Consider the following 22,324-nt stretch of genomic DNA (forward strand, 5'->3'; position numbering starts at 1 on the left):
AGACACAGAACCAGAAGCAGGCTCCAGGCTCTGAGCTAGCTGTCAGCACTGAGCCTGATGCAGGGCTCGAACCCACAAACATGAGATCTGACCTGACCTAAAGTCAAAGCCTTAACCGACTGAGCCACCCAGGCACCCCTGACTTTACTTCTTAAATATCTCCAACTCTCTTCACTCTTCTCCAAGACCTCAGCATTGTTAGCAACTCTTTATCTTTCTTTGGGTCATTCTAACAACCTCTAATCTGACCTCACCTCCAGTGGCTTGTTCTTGCTTTCAAGGTAAATTCCAAACTATTTGAAAAATAGCAGAGATGCTTCTTAGCTGGCCAAATTTCTCTTCTTACTCTTCTCCAGCTACAAGCTTAACCAGTTTGTGTTTGTTTTATAATAAGAATTTTAGTATTAATAACAAAATAATATCATTTCCCCTCAGAAGACTCCCTGGCTTGTTTCTTGTGGCAGAGTTGTTGTGCCATTTCTTCCTCACGAAACCTATAGTGCTGTGTGTATTCTTCTTTTATGTTACTTATAACATTGCATTGTAATAGATTGTTTCCATGTCTGGAAACCACCCTGGGGACTCTGGGGGTGTGGAAAACATTTTATTCATATTTGTGTGTCTGGTACCTCCACAGCTTAGGCTTACAGTATATTTCTATTTACTGAAAAAGAAAAATATAGGTGAATAAATAATTAATTTTAAAAAGTGGAAAGCTATATTGATGGTGTGTGGTCTACTGGATGCTATTTTTTTCTTTTTAATGTTTATTTATTTATTTCAGAGAGAGAGAGAGAGAGAGAGAGAGAGAGAGAGAGAGAATGAATGGGAGGGGCAGAGAAGGAGACAGAGAATTCCAAGCAGGTCCACGCTGCTAGCACAGAGCCTGATGCAGAGTTCAGACCCACACACCTTGAGATCATGACCTGATGATGCTCTACCAATTGAGCCACCCAGGCACTCAGATGCTATTAAAATATTCTAAGAACTTTGATGGTGTTTCCCATAGACTATTGCAAATCTGAAAGCAACTCCAAAATAAGGAATATTCTCAATTGATTCTAGATTTCATATTTCAAGCATTAACAACTACTCTTCCATAATTTAGAAAACTTGTCTTTGAACTTTAGAGAGCGTCTACTAGATAGTCATCAGCCTCATACTAGGGATAATTGATACGAATTAACTGAGAGCTTCTTACATAATTACTAAAAGTAAATACAAACTTTAATAAATATGGTTTGGTAATATATTTTAATAGTCTTTAAAAAGTTCATGCAATTTATCCAGTAAGTTTTTGTCTGAGAATATGTCTTAAGGACTTAATCAGAGTGCATAGAGGTATTTAATTAAAGGGATATTTACCATAATGTTATTGTGTGTATAAGGCTGATTGCAGTGAATTGGGGGTAAGTAAATAATGATGATAAATTTCTAAGAGATTATATAGTCACTTAGTGTTTGTAAGGTGGAATAAGAAACATATATAAGCAACCAGAAATGTGAGATTTATAAAAATACATATAGTGCAATCCCACATCTTTTGAAAAAATGTGCATAGTACACAGTATTGGAAACATATGCATGAAAAAAGACTGGAGAAAAATGTACCAGAATACATATAATAATTCAGTGTTATGAAGATAATCATGAATTTTCTTGATCCATATATTGATTTTATAATGTGAAAAAAATAGACAATAAGTATGTTTTCCCTAGTTCTATTTTATGTCTCCCCACTTTTCCATGATTTCTTCTCAGAAATTTGTAACTGTTGGAACCTCTACTGAAAGGTCAGTGTGCAACATAACCCTGAACCATAAATTGCTCTAGATTCAGTCTATAATTTGAGGGGCTAGTTACTTACTGTCTGAACAGAAGACAGGAGCTTGAACAAATAAGATCCTTCACTTGATGTTTTAAAATAAGATATTGAGGGTGTTACTTAGCATTTGGAACCAAAGTACAAGTGTTGTAATAAAGAAAGAGGCAATGGAACCCAAAGGAAGCAAAAGGAAAATGGAGTGATTATATCTTAAGACACTGAGAAGCAGTGGCAGTGATTTGACATTGAGAGGGAGCCTGACTGGGTAAGGCTAGAAAGACTGGAATGCCTACCATTCAGCTCCTGAGAAAGGCATAAAGACCTGGGTCTGGTTTTGACTGGCTGTATAGCGATCTCTGTACCTCAATCCCCATGACATATATGTCTTGTTAAAATAAATTCCCTTTCCCTCTTTTGAGATTACTTGTGTCACTGTATGCTTATTATAGCATTATTTATAATAGCCCGAAAGTGGATGCAACTTAAATGTCCATCAATAGAGAAATGGGTAAAAAATGTAAAATATATATGTATATTTATACACATATTAACAATGGAATATACATAGCCATAAAAAGGATGAGATTGTGTAATTTGAGACAACATAGATGGACTTAGGAGGTATGTCCTAAGTGAAATAAATCAGACTGAGAAAGAAAAATGCCATATAATTCCATTCATAAATGAAATCTAAAAAAATTAATAAATAAACAAAAAGCAGAATCAGAACCATAAGTACAGATAACAAACTGACGGCTGCCAGAGGGGAGAGAGGTTGGAGGTTGGGCACCATCAATAAGTGAAAAGGAGAGGCAGATACAAGCCTCCAGTTTTGAAATGCATAATTTGTGAGAAAAAAAGGGAGAGCATAGGAAAAACAGTCAACAACATTTGTAATAGTGATGAAATGGGACAGATGGTAGCTACACTTGTGATGACCATAGTAGAGTGTATAAATTTGTCATATCACTAAGTTGTACACCTGAAACTAACATTGTGTATGGACTATCCTCAGATTTAAGAAAATCAACACAATAAAGGCTAAATTTTCTGACTGAAAACATGTATTCATTTTATTCTTAAGTATTAACCCCCTTTTTCCTTCTTATATGTCTTTTTTTCCTTTGTTATTAAATGTTTTTGAATAAATGAGAGAACAGTTCTTGAGAATGACAAAATTAACCCTTTGGCCATCACACAGTTGTTCAGTTACTTTCTTATAAACTGTATTTTCTCCTCCTCTGTCATTTTTATATAAACAAATAAATGCATTTATATTTGATTAATTATCCAAATAATTTCTAATTCTAGTATTGGCTATTTATTCTTACTTTTAAAACAAATAATTAATGCTAATGATTTTGACAAGATAGTATTTTATAATCTTCAAATGTGGTTTAATATATATTTTCTTAGGAATTGAAAATTCTTGAGAAGTAGTTCCACGGAAATAAAGTCTCCAATGTACAGATGATGAAGTGAAAGTCTTAACATGCTAATTATTTTCCTAATTAGTTAGCTAATTATATGGCCAGGCAGCCCAGATTTTATAAAAAAAAAAAACAAGACTCACTCTATATTCTGCTACTTGCCCCCCGCCCCCATCTTTTTTGGCCTTATGTTTTCTAAAGCATCATTCAGTTTATCTTCTGGCAAAAAATTATGAAATTAAAACATGTCCAGATATTCGCAAGTATTAGTAAAACATGCGTCAGAGAAAATATAACTATTTCAGTTTATAATACTCTTGCATTCACAATTAACACTAGTTTCTCCAGAGTGGTGTTGCAAGGCCAGTAAGATGATAGCAACACAATATAATATCTGGAATCTACAAAGTCACATCTGCTGAGAGTGATGTCATAGACACTGGGGACATAATCTGAAGTTCTTTCATGTGGGTGTGATTACAACCTGGCTCACAGATAGCACACATAAGGCAGGGGAGTGCTACAGCCCTGGGTGAACGGCAAATTGCCCATGTCCTGAAATGTCTGGTTCGGTGCCCAGCTGCCACTGACACCACAAGATTAATGTAAGGATCTTGTCAAGAATTTTGGTCTTGTTATTATCCGAGTTGACTGGCATATGGTGAAGGAGTGTTGCACTCTTCCGTTATTCCCAACTGAGTTTGAGACATTTTTATGACTGCTTGTTGGGTCAGATAATGGAGAGCCACCAGTGTCATTGTGAATCACAAATTGCTAAAGGGTTTCATCCTCCACAAGCCGAGAGGAGTCTACCTTAGGTCTTTGTGATGCAAATTTACCGGATGGATATCTCTTGGCAGTCACTGCTACCAGAAGCAAAGAAGAATGCAGTCAGGACTCACAAAGTAGTTATACAATGTAAGAACCCTTCTGTGTGCTACTTTATTTTCTAAGCCAGTAAAAATAGCCACTGACTTTTGTGACAGGTAACTAAGTTTTCTGCTAGACTTTCTGTTAAGAAACTTCACTTAACCAGATGCCTATATTCAGCCTGTTCGAGGCATTCTGTGTTTACACCAATCTGTGTTCATCCACCAAGACTCCTCAAAATACAGATTCTCAATCTTTGTTTGCTTTCTTGGCTTTGATGAGTGTCAGTGCGGGTAGACTTTTAAACACCATGTTCTATGAGAGGAAATTCTTAAATAGTAATGCTATGTGTAATGCTAATTCTTTTGAAAGGTTAAAAAAACCCCTCAATGTGCCTTATATAACATGCTCTATTTATACTCTGTCACCAAGGAGAGTCAGCTGCATTTATGTTTGGGGTGAACAGAACAATTTATTTGTACCTTTTCACCCAACTGATTACTACCAGTTTATCCAACTCACTGACAACACTCAGGTCATGAGACGTTATCGGAAGGATTAACATGTTTGGAGATGAATTATGTAGCATAGAAATATATTTAACATAAGAATTCCACAAACAGAGGAATTCAAGCACTAGAGTTTCTATATCTTCTTCCAGTATCAGTTGAAATATTAAGTTCTGTCAGAGGATGTTTTACATGACGACAGTTACTAAGAGACTTGCAGTTTCAATCCCAAATTGGATGCTTTCAAAACTCCTTCAGTATTTCCAGCACCTGGTAGTGACTAGTGACACCTATGTGAGTTTTTTTTTAACCAATAAGAGCTCTTTAACTGATATAATACAATTTATTGAATTGTGACCATAATAGAAAATCCAGGAAGTGGGAGAGGCAGGTTCTAGGTTGTATAGCCACTGAAACCAAGATCTGACTATGATTTCCTAAGACATCACGTCTCCTTCATTTATATGTGGAAGACTCCATGAAGCATCAAAAGTTACTATATTTACATTCCTCTCTTCTCCAGGCCTTTCTTAATGCTTGTATCTGCTCTTACTACTCATTTGATGCTTAGAGTATACTTTCTTCTGCTTAAATTTTCCTCATAATACAGAGCTTGTTGTACGACGTGCTGTATGGAGCACATTACATGCTATATTTCGATAAATCATCACAACAACCTTACGCAGTTGGGACTACCGTTATGCCCATTCACAGAAGTGGAAGTTGAGGTTTGGAAAATTAAGTAACTTCCCTAAAGTGATGTGGCAAGTAAGTAATAGATTTGAGTACTGACCACCTGCCTTCAGATTCCACATTCTTCCTGTCCTTCCTCCTTCCCATGCTTCATTTTCCTGCCTCCCCCCTCTCCAACATGACAGCAAAAACCAAGGTGCTGGGAGTCAGAAAGGAGCTAGGAGAACAAAGTGAAGCCAGTGCCTACATAATGGAAATTATAGATGGATTAAAAACAATGTTAAAATTAGACTTTATTTCCATGCTTCCTAATTTTTATCTCTTTTCTAAATATTAGCCATAGGAGGATAGCACTATTTTATACATGGACCACTACTTGACTGCAAGGACACTGGAAAGCCCAGCACACTGAAAGGAACCACAGGAGGCTTCCCATCTTAGTCAAGCATTTATGAACACAAGGGGTACTCGTTAAAGATTTTCCATTAAATGTTTCAAGTCCCTTTCTGTGTTGTTTTATATCTCACTAATGGGCTTCAGTTTAATTCAGTTTTATTTATTCTTTGCTTATTTTATTACAGTAAAAAGGTGCCATTTATAACCTCACAAATTACATTGTTCTTTATATTTCTGTTGTGTGGGAGTTTTTTGGTAAACCTCACAAAGCAAGGTATAATGACAAGCAGCCTGCAATTCCAGAATCTAATACAAAGAAAAAAGTGCTTTGAGACTGTAAACATAAACAAAGGCTAAATTGTCAAAGTGCATTGTCATAATCACACTTCCCTAAGATATTAAATTACACATAATGTTAAATTCTTCAAATTAGTTACTTAAGGATGCAGAAAATTTTAAATGTGCTGTATTTTTCCAACAGAATGATGTTCGGGTTGGTGTTTCTCTTAACGTCATCCTTTGTATTTTTTTTCTCCATATATGGTAATATTTCCATGTTTTATGTAATACACATTTCTATCTCCACCAGTGAGACTAAGAAATAAAATAAAATAGACATGAACTAGATACCGCAAAATTATTTAAATCAGACAACTGATATAAAACCCAGAGATTTCATCAGATGAAAATAATTGATTGGCTAAAATGAATATATTCACCTTAAAATAATCTAAGATATAAAAGATTTATCAAGTTGCCAAGATAAAAAATCTGGCTCTAAACTTTCTCCCCATTTCAAAGCTCATGTAGTCTGAAGACTTTCTCTACAGTATAAACATTATTTGAACTGCAATGAGCCCAATAAGGAAATTGTACAAAAAGGGGTGTGAAGAGTCAGGATATAGAGTATTTGCATAAATTTGCATCACTTACACATCCAGAAAAATTTCACTCACCAGCCAAATTTAGTTTAACAGATGAAAGCATTTTGATTCAGGCTCCAATTTCTAGCTGCAGAATTTGCTTCGGAGAGTCATGCATCCCCTACTCTTAAAAGAGCTTTTGCTGCTTCTTCTGCACACATATCACAATCCACTGCACAAATTTGGGGGAAAGTATTTGCTTAAGGTCTGTTTTCTCCTACTACTATAGTAAATTACACAAAGGGCAAAACCATTACCAAGTTTTCCCCTGTGTCTCCCAGTACTCTATTCAGTGCTGAGCATACAGTAGATGTTCAATCCCAATTAAAATTGCACTGGCATTCTTCTCAGAGCTAGAATAAACCACACTAAAATTTGTATGGCACCACAAAAGACCCTGAATAGCCCAAGTAGTGTTGAAAAAGAAAACCAAAGCAAGAGGCATTACAATCCTGGATTTTAGCCTCTACTACTAAGCTCTAATCATCAAGATAGTGTGGTGTTGGCACAAAAACAGATACATACACCAATGGAATAGAATGGAGAACCCAGAATTGAATGCACAAATGTATGGTCAACTGATCTTTGACAAAGAAGGAAGGAGTATTTAATGGAAAAAAAGATAGTGTGCTGGGAGAACTGGACAGCAACATGCAAAAAGAATGAAGCTGGACCACTCTTTTATGTCATACACAAAAATAAACTCAAAATGTATGAAAGACCTAAATGTGAGACAGGAAATCATCAAAACCTTCGAGGGGAAAACAGGCAACAAATTCTTTGATATCAGCCAGAGTATCTTCTTACTCAACATGTCTCTGAAGGCAGAGGAAATAAAAGCAAAAATGAAATATTGGGACCTCATCAAGATAAAAATCTTCTGTACAATGAAGGAAACAATCAGTAGAACTAAAAGCCAACCAATGGAATGGGAGAAGATATTTACAAATGGCATACTGAATAAAAGCTTAGTTTCCAAAATTGATAAAGAATTTGCCAAACTGAACACCCAAAAAGTAAATAATTCAGTGGAGAAATGGGCAGAAAACATGAGTAGACACTTTTCCAAAGAGCACATACAGATGGCCAAAAGACACATGAAAAGATGTTCAACATTGCTCATCATCAGGGAAATACAAATCAAAACCACACTGAGATACCACCTTAGACCATTCATAATGGCTGAAATTAACAACTCAGGAAACAACATATATTGGCAAAAATGTGGAGGAACAGGAATCCTCTTGCATGGTTGGTGGGAATTAAAACAGGTGCAGCCACTCTGGAAACCAGTGTGGAAGTTCCTCAAGAAATTAAAAATAGAACTACCCTACAATTCAGCAATAGCACTACTAGAAATTTATCTGAAGGATACAGGAGTGCAGATTCATTGGGGCACATGTACCCCAATCTTATAGCAGCACTATCAACAACAGCCAAATTATGAAAAGAGTACAAATGTCAATCAACTAATGAGTGGATAAAGAAAATTTGGTTTATATATACAATATATATACTTGGCAATGAGAAAGAATGAGATCTTGCCATTTGCAACAATGTGGATGGAGCTGGAGTGTGTTGTGCTAAGTCAAATAAGTCAGTCAGAGAAAGACAGATATCATATGTTTTCACTCATATGTGGAATTTGAGAAACTTAACAGAAGACTATGGAGGAAGGGAAGGGGAAAAATAGTTTCAAACAGGTAGGGAAGAAAACCATGAGAGACTCTTAAATACAGATAACAAACTGAGGGTTGCTATGGGGGCTGGGGAAGAGGGAAAATGGGTGATAGGCATTGAGAACAGCACTTGTTGGGATGAGCACTGAGTGTTGTATGTAAGTGATGAATCATGGGAATCTGCTCCTCAAGATAAGAGCACACTTTAGACACTGGATACAATGGATATCAAGCTAACTTGATATTAAATTATATTTAAATTAATTAATTGATAAATGAAAAGCACATTTTAAAAATGAACAAATGAATACACTAGGTATCTTATTAAACTTCTCAGAAGAGTCAAAAAGCAGATCATCTATTGGCCTAGTTTAAATCCTTTTATTCCAATGTCATGTTGGTTCCTTAATAAGTCTGGCTCATTCCGAGGACTGGAAATAACATGGTTTGAAGTAATCTGAATGGAGCAAGAGAATTAGAACTAGAGAGAATAGTGTGTAGTTTGGACTCAGTAGATTTTGAAACTGTTTAGATGACATTTACATTTCGCAAATTAACATTAGATTACAATTTTTATTAATGGTACTACAAAAATGTTTTAAACTGTGACATGGTTTGTATTTCAGTTCAGGGGATAGTTTAGTTTATTTTTCAGTTAATTTTAATTAAGTTTCCTAGTAATAACCTACCTTCCAACATGCTTCTTAAAGCAAACTTATCTGTATATGATTAAGGATGGATAAATGTATATATCTCCAAACTTACATGTGTATATAGAAGATGGAGATATCCATCCATCTATATCTATCATCTTCATCCTATGCCTTATATGAGAATATTTGTTCAAATGTACCACACTGGGCCTCCATGCCTTTCTCTTCTGGAGTCTGATACTGTCAAAATAATGTAGGAGACTGAACTAAGGGGCCCCTTTGTACACATGGAGTTATTGTTGCCTAGCCTTTTACATACTACATGAAGACAGAGATGTTTAATTCAGTGATATGTAAGTTTCCTTTAAGCTTTAAAATTCTGGAAAAAAAATCTGTGTAGCCTATACTCACATTTTACAAAAGCACACATCTACAATAAAGTATGCCAAATAATATCTATATATTCAAGATTATGAACATATACCAGTTTCCAAACTTAAACAATATTGCAAATCCTGCACTTACTTAAAAAAATAAAAGATAGGGACATCTGGGTGGATCAGTTGGTTAAAGATCTGACTCTTTGCTTTGACTCAGGTCATGATTTCATTGTTCTTGACTTTCAAGCCTGCCTCAGGCTCTGCACCTCTACACTGACAGGGTAGAGCCTACTTAGGACTTCTCTCTCCCTCTCTCTCTGTCCCTCCTTGGCTTGCTCACTCTCTCTCTCAAAGTAAATAAACAAACATTAAATTTTTTAAAAAAGATATATTTATCTATTTATTTATTTTCAAGCTGTTTTATTACTAAATTAATTTCTGATTTATAGAATCATAGAAACATCTCTGTATTAATTTCTAATGCCTAATTTCACTTAGAGTTCCTGAGCCAAAACTTAGAATCGCCTCGCTGGGCAATTTCCACTCCTTACCACTATCTTCAGTCCTATCTAAATGGAGACCAATTTGCCTGTTTCTTCCTTTAGGAGTGAGCAAGATAATAGTGAACAAGGATTAAGTAATAAGTTCAATTAATTAATACATGGTTTAGTACCTCACTTTTTTTGTTTCACTGTTTTCTTCTCAAGTCCTCTTTTTGAAGCTCTGCAGGTTGATTGCCTAAACACTTTTTCTTCCTGTGTCTCTTCTAATTCAAACATGCAAATGTGTTACTGTATTGCTTGCTTTTAAGCATTCTGCCATTTTTCTAACTGAGTCTGGACTCAGCCATAAATATATGCTTCAGCATACGTGAATCTCAGGAGTCACCTTAGGTCACTACCACTCACTGTGACCTCACTCCTTCTGAACTCTCAGTGTGTGAACTACTCGTGACACTCACTAGGTAATTAATCAAGCCTGTCTTGTGACATTTCTGATGATGTATATTTAACATCACACACTTATATAATTTGTCACTGTATCCATGCCCAGATGCCTCAGTTGAAATGCAAGATCCTTGAGGCAGATTCAATGTCTGTCCTACAGAATGCATTGTAAACAATGAAAATATGTGCTCATTGATTATTCAATTGATTGACTGTATGCATTTATTTATGAAAGAAGTCAGGCACCATAAATAATGGAAGTTAAAAATGTCTTCCCCTAATCAGATTTTCTTGGTTATATTAGTGTCTAGGAAGCAATTGTGACAGTTATCAATAAAGAATCCATCACAGATTTCTTTGTCTTTGTCTGAAAAGTCAAGAATAAGAATAAGGTATAAAATGCCATACGATGAACATTATGCTTTATTTCTTTAGGTGACTTGCTCCATGCCCAATTCAAATATTTCTGCATTTAAGAAAATGTCATTTCCTAAAAATGGTGTTCTCTGAAGTTAACAGTGTGACTATAATAATGAGGCCAAGAGTCAAATAAATTTGAGGACAACTAGCATAAATAACATGAAACAGGTTTCTATCTGGTCAGAACTCACACAGCATTAATATCCTCATATTTCCCAAAGTGTGGAACAGAGAATTCAGTACATCACTTTACCCAAATTTGTGTAAGCATGGATTTCTTTTCAAAGCATATTACAAGATCTGTGTGCCACAGTGGTCAATGTTAGAAACCATGAGGTAGAAATTTCAGGCACAACTGACATAATTCATAATGCCTAAAAATGGCTTATCAACTGCAGAAGACCATTTCTTATTTGGGAGGCAAAAGTCCAATATTAACTTGGCTTTGGTTGTTTACTCCTTTTGTACATTAATAGTCCACAGCAGATTCTTCAACCTTTCTCTTTCTTATGTGGCCCTTTCCTGGTGGTGTGATAATGAGGTTTATGTATTTTGATATCTGTTATTGCTTTTCTAAAATTCATCTCATTAAATCAACAAGATTTTAGGAATATATATTATTTTTGTCTTTTCTCCCACTGCACTGTGATGTTCTCTGCAGATTGTGTAAGCATGTCTACCTGTGTTGGACAGCAGTCTTAGAGACAGAAGATCTGTAGCAAAGTCCTATTCTATAGTCATTAGCTATATGATCTAATCTGTTACTTCCCCTTCTAGGTCTAAGTTTCTTTCTCTGCATAAAGTAAAAAATTAGAGGGGTACCTGGGTGGCTCACTCGGTTAAGGATTCGACTCCTAATTTCAGCTCAGGTCTTGATCTCACAGTTCATGTGTTCTAGCCCCACACTGTCCTCTGCATTGACAGTGTGAAACCTGCTTGGAATTCTCTCCCTCTCTCTCTGACCTTCCTCCATGCATTCATGAGCACATGAGCTCTCTCTCTCTCTCTCTCAAAATTAATAAATAAACTTACTAAAAATAAAAAATTATAAACGTGAGATATTAGTTAACTACAAAATACTTTGCACATGCAAGGTATTGTTTTATGTCATCTTATAATTACTTATATTTACTCATATTTTGGTTAATGAGACTGTTAATAGTTATGTTTGTGGTGTGAAACAGGAGGTGGTAAAAAGCACAAGGGAGACCTCTATATTATACCTCTTTGTGCTTTTAGAAATTTTATTATTTTATTTTAAATATATTTTCCAAATATATACAAAAAAGTAATAAGTGTTCAAACCAAGCACCATCATAGTATCTGTTTATTTCAAGTGACACAAGCCTAAAACTAGAACTTGAACAAATGTGGAACTTGCAAGAACAGGACTAAATATTGATCAAAATGTTAATAGCATATTTAGTTCTTTATAACTCTAGACTAAAAGGAGTGAGCTAGTGCCATATCCGAGGGGAATGCACAAATGATCTGCCAAAGCATAGTTGTAATCCTTGTACATCTTTGATAGAAGAAGGCAATGTCCTCTCCATTTTCTTTTATGGATTTGACGAAAATATTAATCATAGCTTTTGTTTGTACTATGAGGGCATCATTTTTTAAAGGAACCTCTTGTGTTTCTCACATTCAGATGCTCATCAATTATGTGCTCCTTTGCCTTTGGATAAAGATCAAACAAAACATCCATTAGCAAATTATCTTCATTAGACTCTGGGGGAATTTTGAGTAACACTTTTAGAGACTCATGGTGCTCCCAGGGGAAAGAGTCGTTAAAGAAGGACTGATCATAAAATTAATATTAGTACAAATTTACTACTGAAGATTTTTATGACAAATGGTGTTTTCTTTTCTCAGATTAGAAGTAGACTTTTTCTACATTAAAAATACTTTTATAGAACTGAGGAAATAAGTCTGCTGTATTGTCTATATCAAAAAATTGAGTTATGTTGTGTTCAAGTTAATAAGAAAATTACCAGGGTGTTGAGTTGCTCAGTCAGTTAAGTAGCAGCAGATTCTTGATTTAAGCTCAGATCATGATCTTGTGGTTTGTGAGATTAGGCCCCACATCAGGCTCCACACTGATAGTGTGCAGAGCCTGGTTCTTATTTTCTCTCTCTCTCTCCTGCTCATGCTTGCTCTCTCTCAAAATACATAAATAAACTTAAAAAAAAAAAGAAAATTACCAAACATTTTGTCAGTATAAGCATTTATACTTATTATATGTGTAACAAGTAATGTAAATATCTGTGGCTCTGGATGGACTTTTTGCAGCACCGGAATCACATGTATCAGGAAGTATAGAATGCTACTTACTCTATTTTAATAATAATTTATTTCTCAACTTCCTTTGGAAAAGCCCTCCTCATCTTATTTCAGGCTTATAGCTGAACAATCATGATACTACTATAATAAATATCTTTTTTTTAATATAACACAATTTATTTTTTTAACATATGCAGTTATTTTCCATCATTTACAATACAGTAGTTACAATGACACTCCAAACAGAAAAGCAAAGTAAAAAAATCAAAACCCCCACTTCTGTTTCATGTAATTAGACTTATGCTGGGAGCCGCACCGGCCTTGCTGGATGACACGGTCACAGGAAGGAAATGGTAGACGTAGCACGGCTCCTGCCACAGGGGTGGAAGCTGGCATCTCCTTCTGTAAACGATTGCTCATGTAAAATTAAGCCTGTTGCTATTGATTAGACCTCACAATGCTCCAAATCAGACCGCTATTCCCCAGAAACCTCATGGGAGGAAGCATATTCCCACCTCTATAAAGAGGAAGTTAAACAAGGCACTGCACATGTTTGCCAAAGGCTCTTCTATGGAGCCTCACAAACGTAAGACATGGACATAAAGGGGGTTAAAGAACACAAAGATAATGTTTACCCTGGCCCGAAGACAGAAAGCCTAACTTAGGAAATAGAAACAAACAAGAGCCAGGCAGACGTTACTGCGCATACATATGCTAATTTGGTGCTCACTGTGAGGACACGTAAGAGTAGTTACAACTTAAACTCCTATGCAAAGGCCTGCTGGTCTAGGGTGCCTATGGCGCTTACACCTTCAACCTCAATGAACAAGGTTGACAAAAGGTTTACTTACTAACCATCACGAATGTATTCTTCCTCTTGTGAGCCAAATAGAATGCCTCCTAGCCCTGTCTATGACTGAATTTTAGCATCTTTGTTATAAAATGTGTTTGCTATCTGCTTCTCACTGAAAACATCTTGCTATCTTCCTAGTTGTAAGATTTACTACTGGTTCAAACAAATGTGTATGTTATCTGCTTTTCACTGAGAATATCCTGTTATCCTATAATGTGTAAGTTACCTCATTGTAATTAGAATAGTTTTAAAGAAATACCTCTGTAAAACCTGTTTCTGCACCCTTTTCAAAGCACCTTTATCACTAAGAATTATTTGTAAAAGTTCCACCTTTTGATGTCATAAGTCTTTAAATAAAGGCCCAAGACCTGGCTAGAGAGGAGTTAGATGGAGATATAAGAAGATACAGGATACAGGAGATACAGAAGATGGAATATTATGTCGGGCTGGGCCAATTAAGAACCTGCGCTGTGTCAGTGTCTCCTCTCTGCTTCTAGACCGCTGCTACCCCTTCAGGGAGCCCTGGACCCACTGGAGCGGGCCTCCGGCAGACTTATACAGAAATTAGGACGTTAAGTAACAACTAGTTATTCACCTAATTTCACAGCTATCTGAAGTGGCGATCATTATATAGATCTGTTAGTCTTTATTGTTAGTTTGGCCTTCCTACAAAGTCTTGTGCTCTTTGCTTAATGGTGTGAGTGTTCAACAAAGGCTTCCTTTCTCATTGCTTGGAAAAATTCTCCTAGCTTTGAGTAAACTATAAGAATGTTCTAGCTTACAAACCCTCATGTAGAGATTCATTCAAAGTACACCTGGTTTAGTATTCCATCACAGACACATGGGGATCCCTTCATAGATTTAAGATGTTGTTTTCTCTGTATAGCTTTCTCTTCTCTGGTGCCCTGACCATAATGTCAGCTACGTCATGCTTCCCATACTACAATCTCTGTCTACTTAATGGAACGATTTGCTGTGTTCTTCTTTGTTTCCTTATTCCTATACTCTGGTCCAGAAAGTGCTTCCAGAAAACCAACATAATTGTAAGCTCACTTCACTGTTTTTTCTTTCTTCTAAGGGCTCATAGTCCTACACAGCATGTTGATCAATGTCTGTAGCAGCTGATTCATACATTTGTTCACCTTTTCATTTACCATTATGGAACCTCACTTCTGGCTCCAGTTACATCATCATGACTGGAAATGCCATACTTAACTTTAAACAACACCTAGAGTCTCAGTTGTTTGGTTTGAGATGATATAATTCTTTAATTCTATTTTATTCACTTATAAAAGCAGAGATTATCGTGTGTTTACCAAAGGGGGGGAAAAACCCCACTGTTTCCCTACTGTATTTGCTGTAAGAAATGACTACACGACTGACAATCTTCTGTCCAATAGACTATGAATGAAAGCGATGGTAACTCCTTTTGGGCTTGTCCCATTAAATACCACTCAGTAATCCTCTACCCATTCCTTGTCTCTTATTATTGGATAAATGCAGAGTGCCCCAAGGACTTTAAAGATAGGTTCACAAAATAGAAGCCTGACTATGAAGATTATCCACATTGGATGAGTGCAAATAAACATATACTATATCATAGGTTGCCCATTTCAGCTGTTTGTCTACCTTGACAAATGAGTGAATAACAATAATCCCAATAAAATAAATTATTTAATGCCCATACAATTAAATAAAATCAGAAAATGTATTTAAATAGATACACTAGTTAAGTGCCTGGTAATGACAAATCTTATTGTTGTTACTATTTTTCTTACCAATCCTACTTGGTATCTTACTCTTTTAGTAAAATAGTAATAGATATTTTAAAGAGACATCAACATGCTAGATAATATTTTATACACTTACTTTATATCTGTACACATTCAACAAATGTACACAAGTTTTAAGATCTTGAGTTATACTATAACATTTTAAATTGCTTTTTGAATAGGAAACTTGTTCAATAAGTGGAAATTATTTAAAAGAGGAGCTTTTAAGGCTGACGCTGATAGGTTCATCAAAATCATCCTTTCCTCTGCTGTTCCTAATCTAAGATCTTTTCTACCTTTAGATACTTGGTTCTAAATGGTCTCTCAGACTTCATGTTTTATACTCAGTCTGGCCAGAAAAGTCATCTAGAAACCAGAGTTGAGAATTCTGTGCTGATGAAGAAACTACTGAAAGTAACTAAGAATCAAATCTGATAGTCTGTGAGCAGAGAGGAATAATTATTTCTTTTAATAACTCCAGGCTTTCTCCTTGAGGTGTATTTTCTATTATTAGCAATTAAGTAGACTTTAGAATGTCACTTGAATTCACCATCTCAGCACTGCACTTGGATGATTAAGCAGCCACAAAAGTTAGTAATGATCTAAGGTTGCTTTTAATAACAACCATGTTTTAGTCAAATCAGGGTTATTGGATGTTAAAGAAGGTGGAAGTTACCATAACCTGCAGATTAAACAGGTTGTGAAATACAATCGCTTACACAAGGTGCAGGGTCTCATTGAACACTGTGGTGCGCCTCTAAGTCCTAATTCACTACAGCTCCCCCAACAAGTGAACATCTTGAACACACTCTAAAAAGCTTGGCCAACAAAATCACCTCCTATTTATGATATTGTAAAAAATCATGCATTCACTAGCCAGACTATCAAAGTAATTAGTTATTAGTAATGTTTCCAGTCTTGGCACTTTATTTATCAGTGGTTCCATGTATTTAGTTTAAGCAAAAATTTTTTAAAAACGTCAGGAAATTATTTGTTTATGTCTTAGAAAAATCTGTTCATGTTAACCAGTGTGGATAATAGGTTTTAATTTTTCATATCATAGGGGGAAAATAAACATTTTTATATTACCTAAAAGAATAGTTTTTCAACATTGGTGCCCCTGGTAAATAGCTGGAAAACTGCTGTGTCATTCAGAAGTTACTGAAATGAAAAGAGGGGAGGAGCAGGTGATAAATATGGTCACGGGATAATTTAATAACACTTTATTTCACAAGGTGCTGAGAAAGTATGTGTAAAAATAGTGACACACTGAAGATAATGTTTCTTTACATTTACACAGAACAGTGAAATATATACATATATACATATTTATTTAATATATGTATAGTTCTGTAATATATGTATACTTTGTGTATGTATGGTATATATACATGTGTATTTCTGTGTATACTTAATAGGAAAATATAGATTACTTCAGTGGATCTCATTTAGATGGCTCAACAAAATTATTTGGTCTAAAATGTTCTGCAATTGACCTAAGTCTGCCTGTCCATCTGTCTCCCTCCCTCTCTCTTTCTCTCTCGAACCCTCTGGAAACTGAGCATATCAATGATCTCACAATGTGAAGGTTATGGTCTTTTCTTCCCAGGTGTTGTTAGTGTACTCTACCATATGTTTTTGTTTTTATTGTTGTAGTTATTGTTGTTGCTGTTGTTTTTCAGATTCAAGAAGCTTTCAACTTCGTAAGACCTCATTTTTCTTTAATAAAGATTTAGCAACTTCTTACCATGTTCTATTATTTTTCTAGGTCCTGGCAAAAAATGGCAAAGAATAACAGGTAGAATCCCTGATGTCATGGAAGATGCAGGTTAGTAGAAGAATTGATTAGTTCAAAAAATGTCTACAAATACATAAAATTGATAAGTGTTATAAAGAGCTGATGTTTGGTCATGTGAGACTATAGTAGGCAGATTTGCCTGAATAAGGGAAGCAAGAAAACAGTTTTTCCAGAAATTAATGATGGGTTTAAAATCTACACAAAATAATGAATTAGATATTTTCCAGAGAACATCTACAGTAAGTTTATTTTACTGAGCGAAAACTGATGTTATTGACATGGATTAAAAGCTGTCCTTACAAATTATAGAGCTTACATAAATCTAAATATGGAATGCAAAATGTAAACAAAACCTCAATTTGTCTCAAAAGTATGTTTTTGGGTTTTTTTCTGCAAAGGTCAATGTGGTTTGTTTTAAAGATAAGTTAGGAGCACCTGAGGGGTTCAGTTAATTGAGTGTCCCACACTTAATTTTGGCTCAAGTCATGATCTCTCAGTTGTGAGATTGAGCTGGGAATAGAGCCGGCTCTATTGGAGGGATCTCTCTTTCCCTCTCCCTCTTTATAAGAAAGAAAGAAAAGAAAGAAAAGGAAGTAAGGAAGGAAGGTTGAAAGAGAAAGAAAGAAAGAAAAAAGACAGACAGACAGAAAGACAAGTTAAATTTTGGGGGTCAGTGTCTTCTGGTAGTATGCAATTTTTTTGAATTTTTAAAAAATTTATTTACATTTATTTATTTTTGAAAGACAGCATGAGACAGTGCATAAGTATGGAAGGGGCAGAGAGACAATGAGACAGAATCCAAAGTAGGCTCCAGGCTCTGACCAAGCTGTCAGCCTGGAGCCCCGATGCAAGGGTGGAACCCATGAACCGTGAGATCATGACCTAAGCTGACGTCAGACATTCAACCAACTGAGCCACCCAGGCGCTCCATGCATTTTATTTTTTATATTCATTTGATTCCAATTGCTCTTTCTGATGACAACAATGATTAAAAAATCTAAATAACAAAGGTAACAAATAAGGTAAAAGTTAGAAAAACTTTCCTTCTTGGGCATTGTTGATACTCATACATTAATGCTCAGTAGGAGATCACAGGATTTGCTGAGGGAATTGGATTTGAAGAATTTACTTTGCTCAAAAGCCTACCTTTTTGGCAAGTTTCAGGTCATCCATAATCTTAGATGCAGTAACAGAAGAGAAATCCACAAATCAACTTTAAAATTATTTAGGAATAATTAACCTTCAGAAAAATTTGACACTGCTCCGGTATGCCAGTTTCTATCTGCACAGAAGTCAACAGGATTTGTCACTAAGAAATACTTACTCCACAGAGCAAAGTCCAATTATCTATTCCCACAAATACTTCACTGTACAATGAGAACTGGTTTAGTAGTACCTTACGAAGTACTTTGAGGTGGCTGAATGAATGAAAATAATAAAACATTCAATGGTTCAAATATCCTACAAATTAATCCAAGCTACTAATAAACATATTATTTTAATGTTTAATATTCAAGTTGAACATGTTTTCACTCTCAAAAAAACCTGAAAAGTGAAATATCTGTAAAAAATCTTTATTTTGCTATTCAGCTAATAGCTAGACAAGCTTTTAATTGGAGACTTTTAAGCTGATGGGCAAGAATTACTTGAGGGTTGCTGGCAGCATCTTTCACATCATTTTGATGCCCATGGGTTACAATGACAGAAGAATTTCTTGTTCCAAGAGTAGCAAATTGGATTTTTTGCCAAGATTCCAGATGGCTTATACTTTTTTACAGTCAAAACTTTGCTTGGCAAAGAAACTTTTTATCATTTCAAAGATCTCTCTCAATTGCCTTTGCAGTTTCCAAAAGGAGTTTTCAAAAATAGGGAGGTTTTTGATGTTGTTAGCATGCATACAATACAGGGAAATCAAACGTTGGTTGCACTGAGAGAAATCAGGAGTTTCTTTGTTGAATGATGAAAGAAAATGGTGTCATTGCAATTTCACTATATCCTGTGTCAAAGTTGTAGAGAGAAATGTCAGCAGACACATAATGGATGTCATAATTTATTAGAGGTTTGCTTCAATTTTCTTCCCCTGCTCTAAGCCACAAACTATATTAATTCATACATGTTAGTCTGCTAAAGTTCGACCTGTCAGAGGTCCTACTCTGACAAAGCAATAGCAGTGTATGTAATTAAAGTCAAAGCTTTTCTGTTGGGGCAAACCCAGACAAGTAAATTTTCAGCAATTCTAGACTGAGATGTTATTGTTTCAAAAATTATCCACATTATCTAAAGTAATTCTCAACGCTAGAAAAGGTAAACTGCCCCTTCAGCTTTATTACTGTATGTTCCTATTGCTGGGAGACTACTTATAGAATAAGGTCCATAACTTCCATATCTTATGTGTTTTTATTGATTAGAGTTCTCTAGAGGAATAGTCCCCAATAGGAGATACAAATAGACTTCTGTCCAGATTTGAAGGCCTAAGAGGCAGGAAGGCCAGGAGAAGAAGACTGATGTCTTAGCTAACATGGTCAGCAAAAAAGGAATTCAACCTTCCTTTATTTTTTGTTCTATCCAGGCTCTCAACAGATTGGATGATGCCCAATCCAATCTGTTGAGAAGAGAGCAATCTACTTTACTTTAGTCTACCAATTCAAATGTTACTCTATTTAGGAAGCACAGACAAACCCAAAATAATATCTAACCAGATATCTGGATATCCTGTGACCCAGCCAAGCTCACATACAGAATTAACTATCACCGTATTCCTTTACATTCAAAGTCAGAGTAAAAATAAAGTACTGCAATTTATCGTACTTGGTTTCATGTCAGTTTTTACCTCAAGCAAGATCCAAAGCATAAAAACATAAGATATAATAATCATAATGGCAAAATGTTTTTCTTTAATTCCCATTAAAGTGTAATAGTGTGAGCACTCACATCATGTAAATAATGACATTTGTGTATTATGTGAATATGCCTCCATCCTGCCTGCATGGCTGACAAGAAGTAAAATCATAATGACATGAGTACATAATCATTAATATCTCATAAAGAAAATTCACAATGGAACATATAAGGAAAGAAAGCAGGAAAAAATCATTCCTCCATTAGTATTCCATAAAATCCATATATGTTGACATAGTGGAGATGTTAAGATCAAATTCCCATCCTTGCAGAGAAACAGATATCATCAGCTTAAAAATAAAATAACTCCCTTAGGACAAATTAGTATAATCAATTATATTTTCTGGGTGTAGTAACTATTTCCCTATGGTGTTTATAACTATGTCTCCTATGGACATTTGCTGACTTTTGAAGACTTAATAGGCTAAACAGTTTTGTAAAATGCCTTATTATCAAACTCATAATTATTGTTGTCAAAAATGTGCCAAGCATTGTACTAATTGCTATGTCAGTCTCTATTTATGATACTAATACATATATATAACATATATATCTATATTATGTATATATGCATATATATAATGTATATATATATCTATATTATGTATAGATATGTGTATATATATATATTATACTAAGAGATAGAAAAAGAAGGTAGATAATGCTATCTTCATTTAGAAGTCTAAGGCCTTACCACTCAAAAGCCTTAGAGACTCTCACCCTAAATTAGTTATTCAGTTTCAGGAAAATGTGTATATTACGATTTAAAGATGAATTTGTATTTTCTTATTGACATACTTTCACAGATTATACATTTTTGCTTCTAAATAATCTTGCATTTCTTTTTGCATCTAATATTTCAAACCTAATTTCCTTTTTATATTGGCCCCTTTCATTAACTAATCAAAGTTTTGTTTTTTAATTAAGAAAATCCTTATTTAAGTAACCTAGATAATTCAATATACCAGAAAATTCACTGACTTATTTTTGCTAGCTGAAAACTTTAAAGCTCTATTTACCAGAACAGAAAAACAGCTTTAATTAAAAAATGGTTGATAAAGTTTCTAATAAACCTGTATACATTGAAATTTATTTACATTAATGATAGCTACCATCTATCATTTACTATGTCTAACTACAGTACTCATATTTATCTTCCCAACCAGACTATGAGGTAGACATTCTTATCCAATTTACAGATAAGAGAATAAAAGAACTGAAGCTTACCAAATCTATGCAGTTTACCCAAGATTATAGAAGCAGTGAGCAAGTAGGTGTTTGAAACAAGATAAGACTAATTCAAAACTAGGTATCTTAAACATAATGGTACACTGTACCTTTGGTTCATGAAAAAGATCTCTATTAATTTAAGGTTGAACTCCTATCACAAGTTATAGCCTAACAATGCTTTAATAAACACTTATTTCAAAATTTAAGGATTTGATTGTGTCTCATTCTCAAAAAAAGTTTACATTTAAGATTAGTGCCTGTCTCTAGAAGATATCTAGGTAACTCAAATGTATAAGTTGTTTCTTTTGGATTGCTGTTTATCTTTGTTTTAAATTCTAACAGGGATTTTCATATATTCACTCAACAGGAAATTATTTAGCTTCTTTTTTTAAAATAGTTTATTGTCAAATTGGTTTCCATACAACACCCAGTGCTCTTCCCCACAAGTGCCTTCCTCCATCACCACCACCTTTCCCCCCACCCCTCCCCCTTCAACCCTCAGTTCGTTTTCAGTGTTCAGTAGTCTCTCAGGTTTTGCGTCCCTCTCTCTCCCCAACTCTCTTTCCCTCTTCCCCTCTTCTGGTCCTCCATTAGGTTTCTCCTGTTCTCCTGTTAGACCTATGAGTGCAAACATATGGTATCTGTCCTTCTCTGCCTGACTTATTTCGCTTAGCATGACATCCTTGAGGTCCAATTCACTTTGCTACAAATGGCCATATTTCATTCTTTCTCATTGCCATGTTAACTCCATTGTATATATATATA

At 35.1% G+C, this 22,324-nt stretch overlaps 1 long non-coding RNA gene across 1 annotated transcript; it reads left to right on the forward strand.

Moving 5' to 3' along the window:
* Positions 1-3,744: 3,744 nt before the first annotated feature.
* Positions 3,745-5,829, forward strand: LOC115294274. The gene is made up of 2 exons (XR_003909798.1): positions 3,745-4,173; positions 5,665-5,829. It is a non-coding gene; the product is annotated as an uncharacterized LOC115294274 (long non-coding RNA).
* The last annotated feature ends 16,495 nt before the right edge of the window (positions 5,830-22,324 follow it).

This window comes from Suricata suricatta, chromosome 6, assembly GCF_006229205.1.
Source record: "Suricata suricatta isolate VVHF042 chromosome 6, meerkat_22Aug2017_6uvM2_HiC, whole genome shotgun sequence".
In the NCBI taxonomy this organism is placed as follows: Eukaryota; Metazoa; Chordata; class Mammalia; order Carnivora; family Herpestidae; genus Suricata; species Suricata suricatta.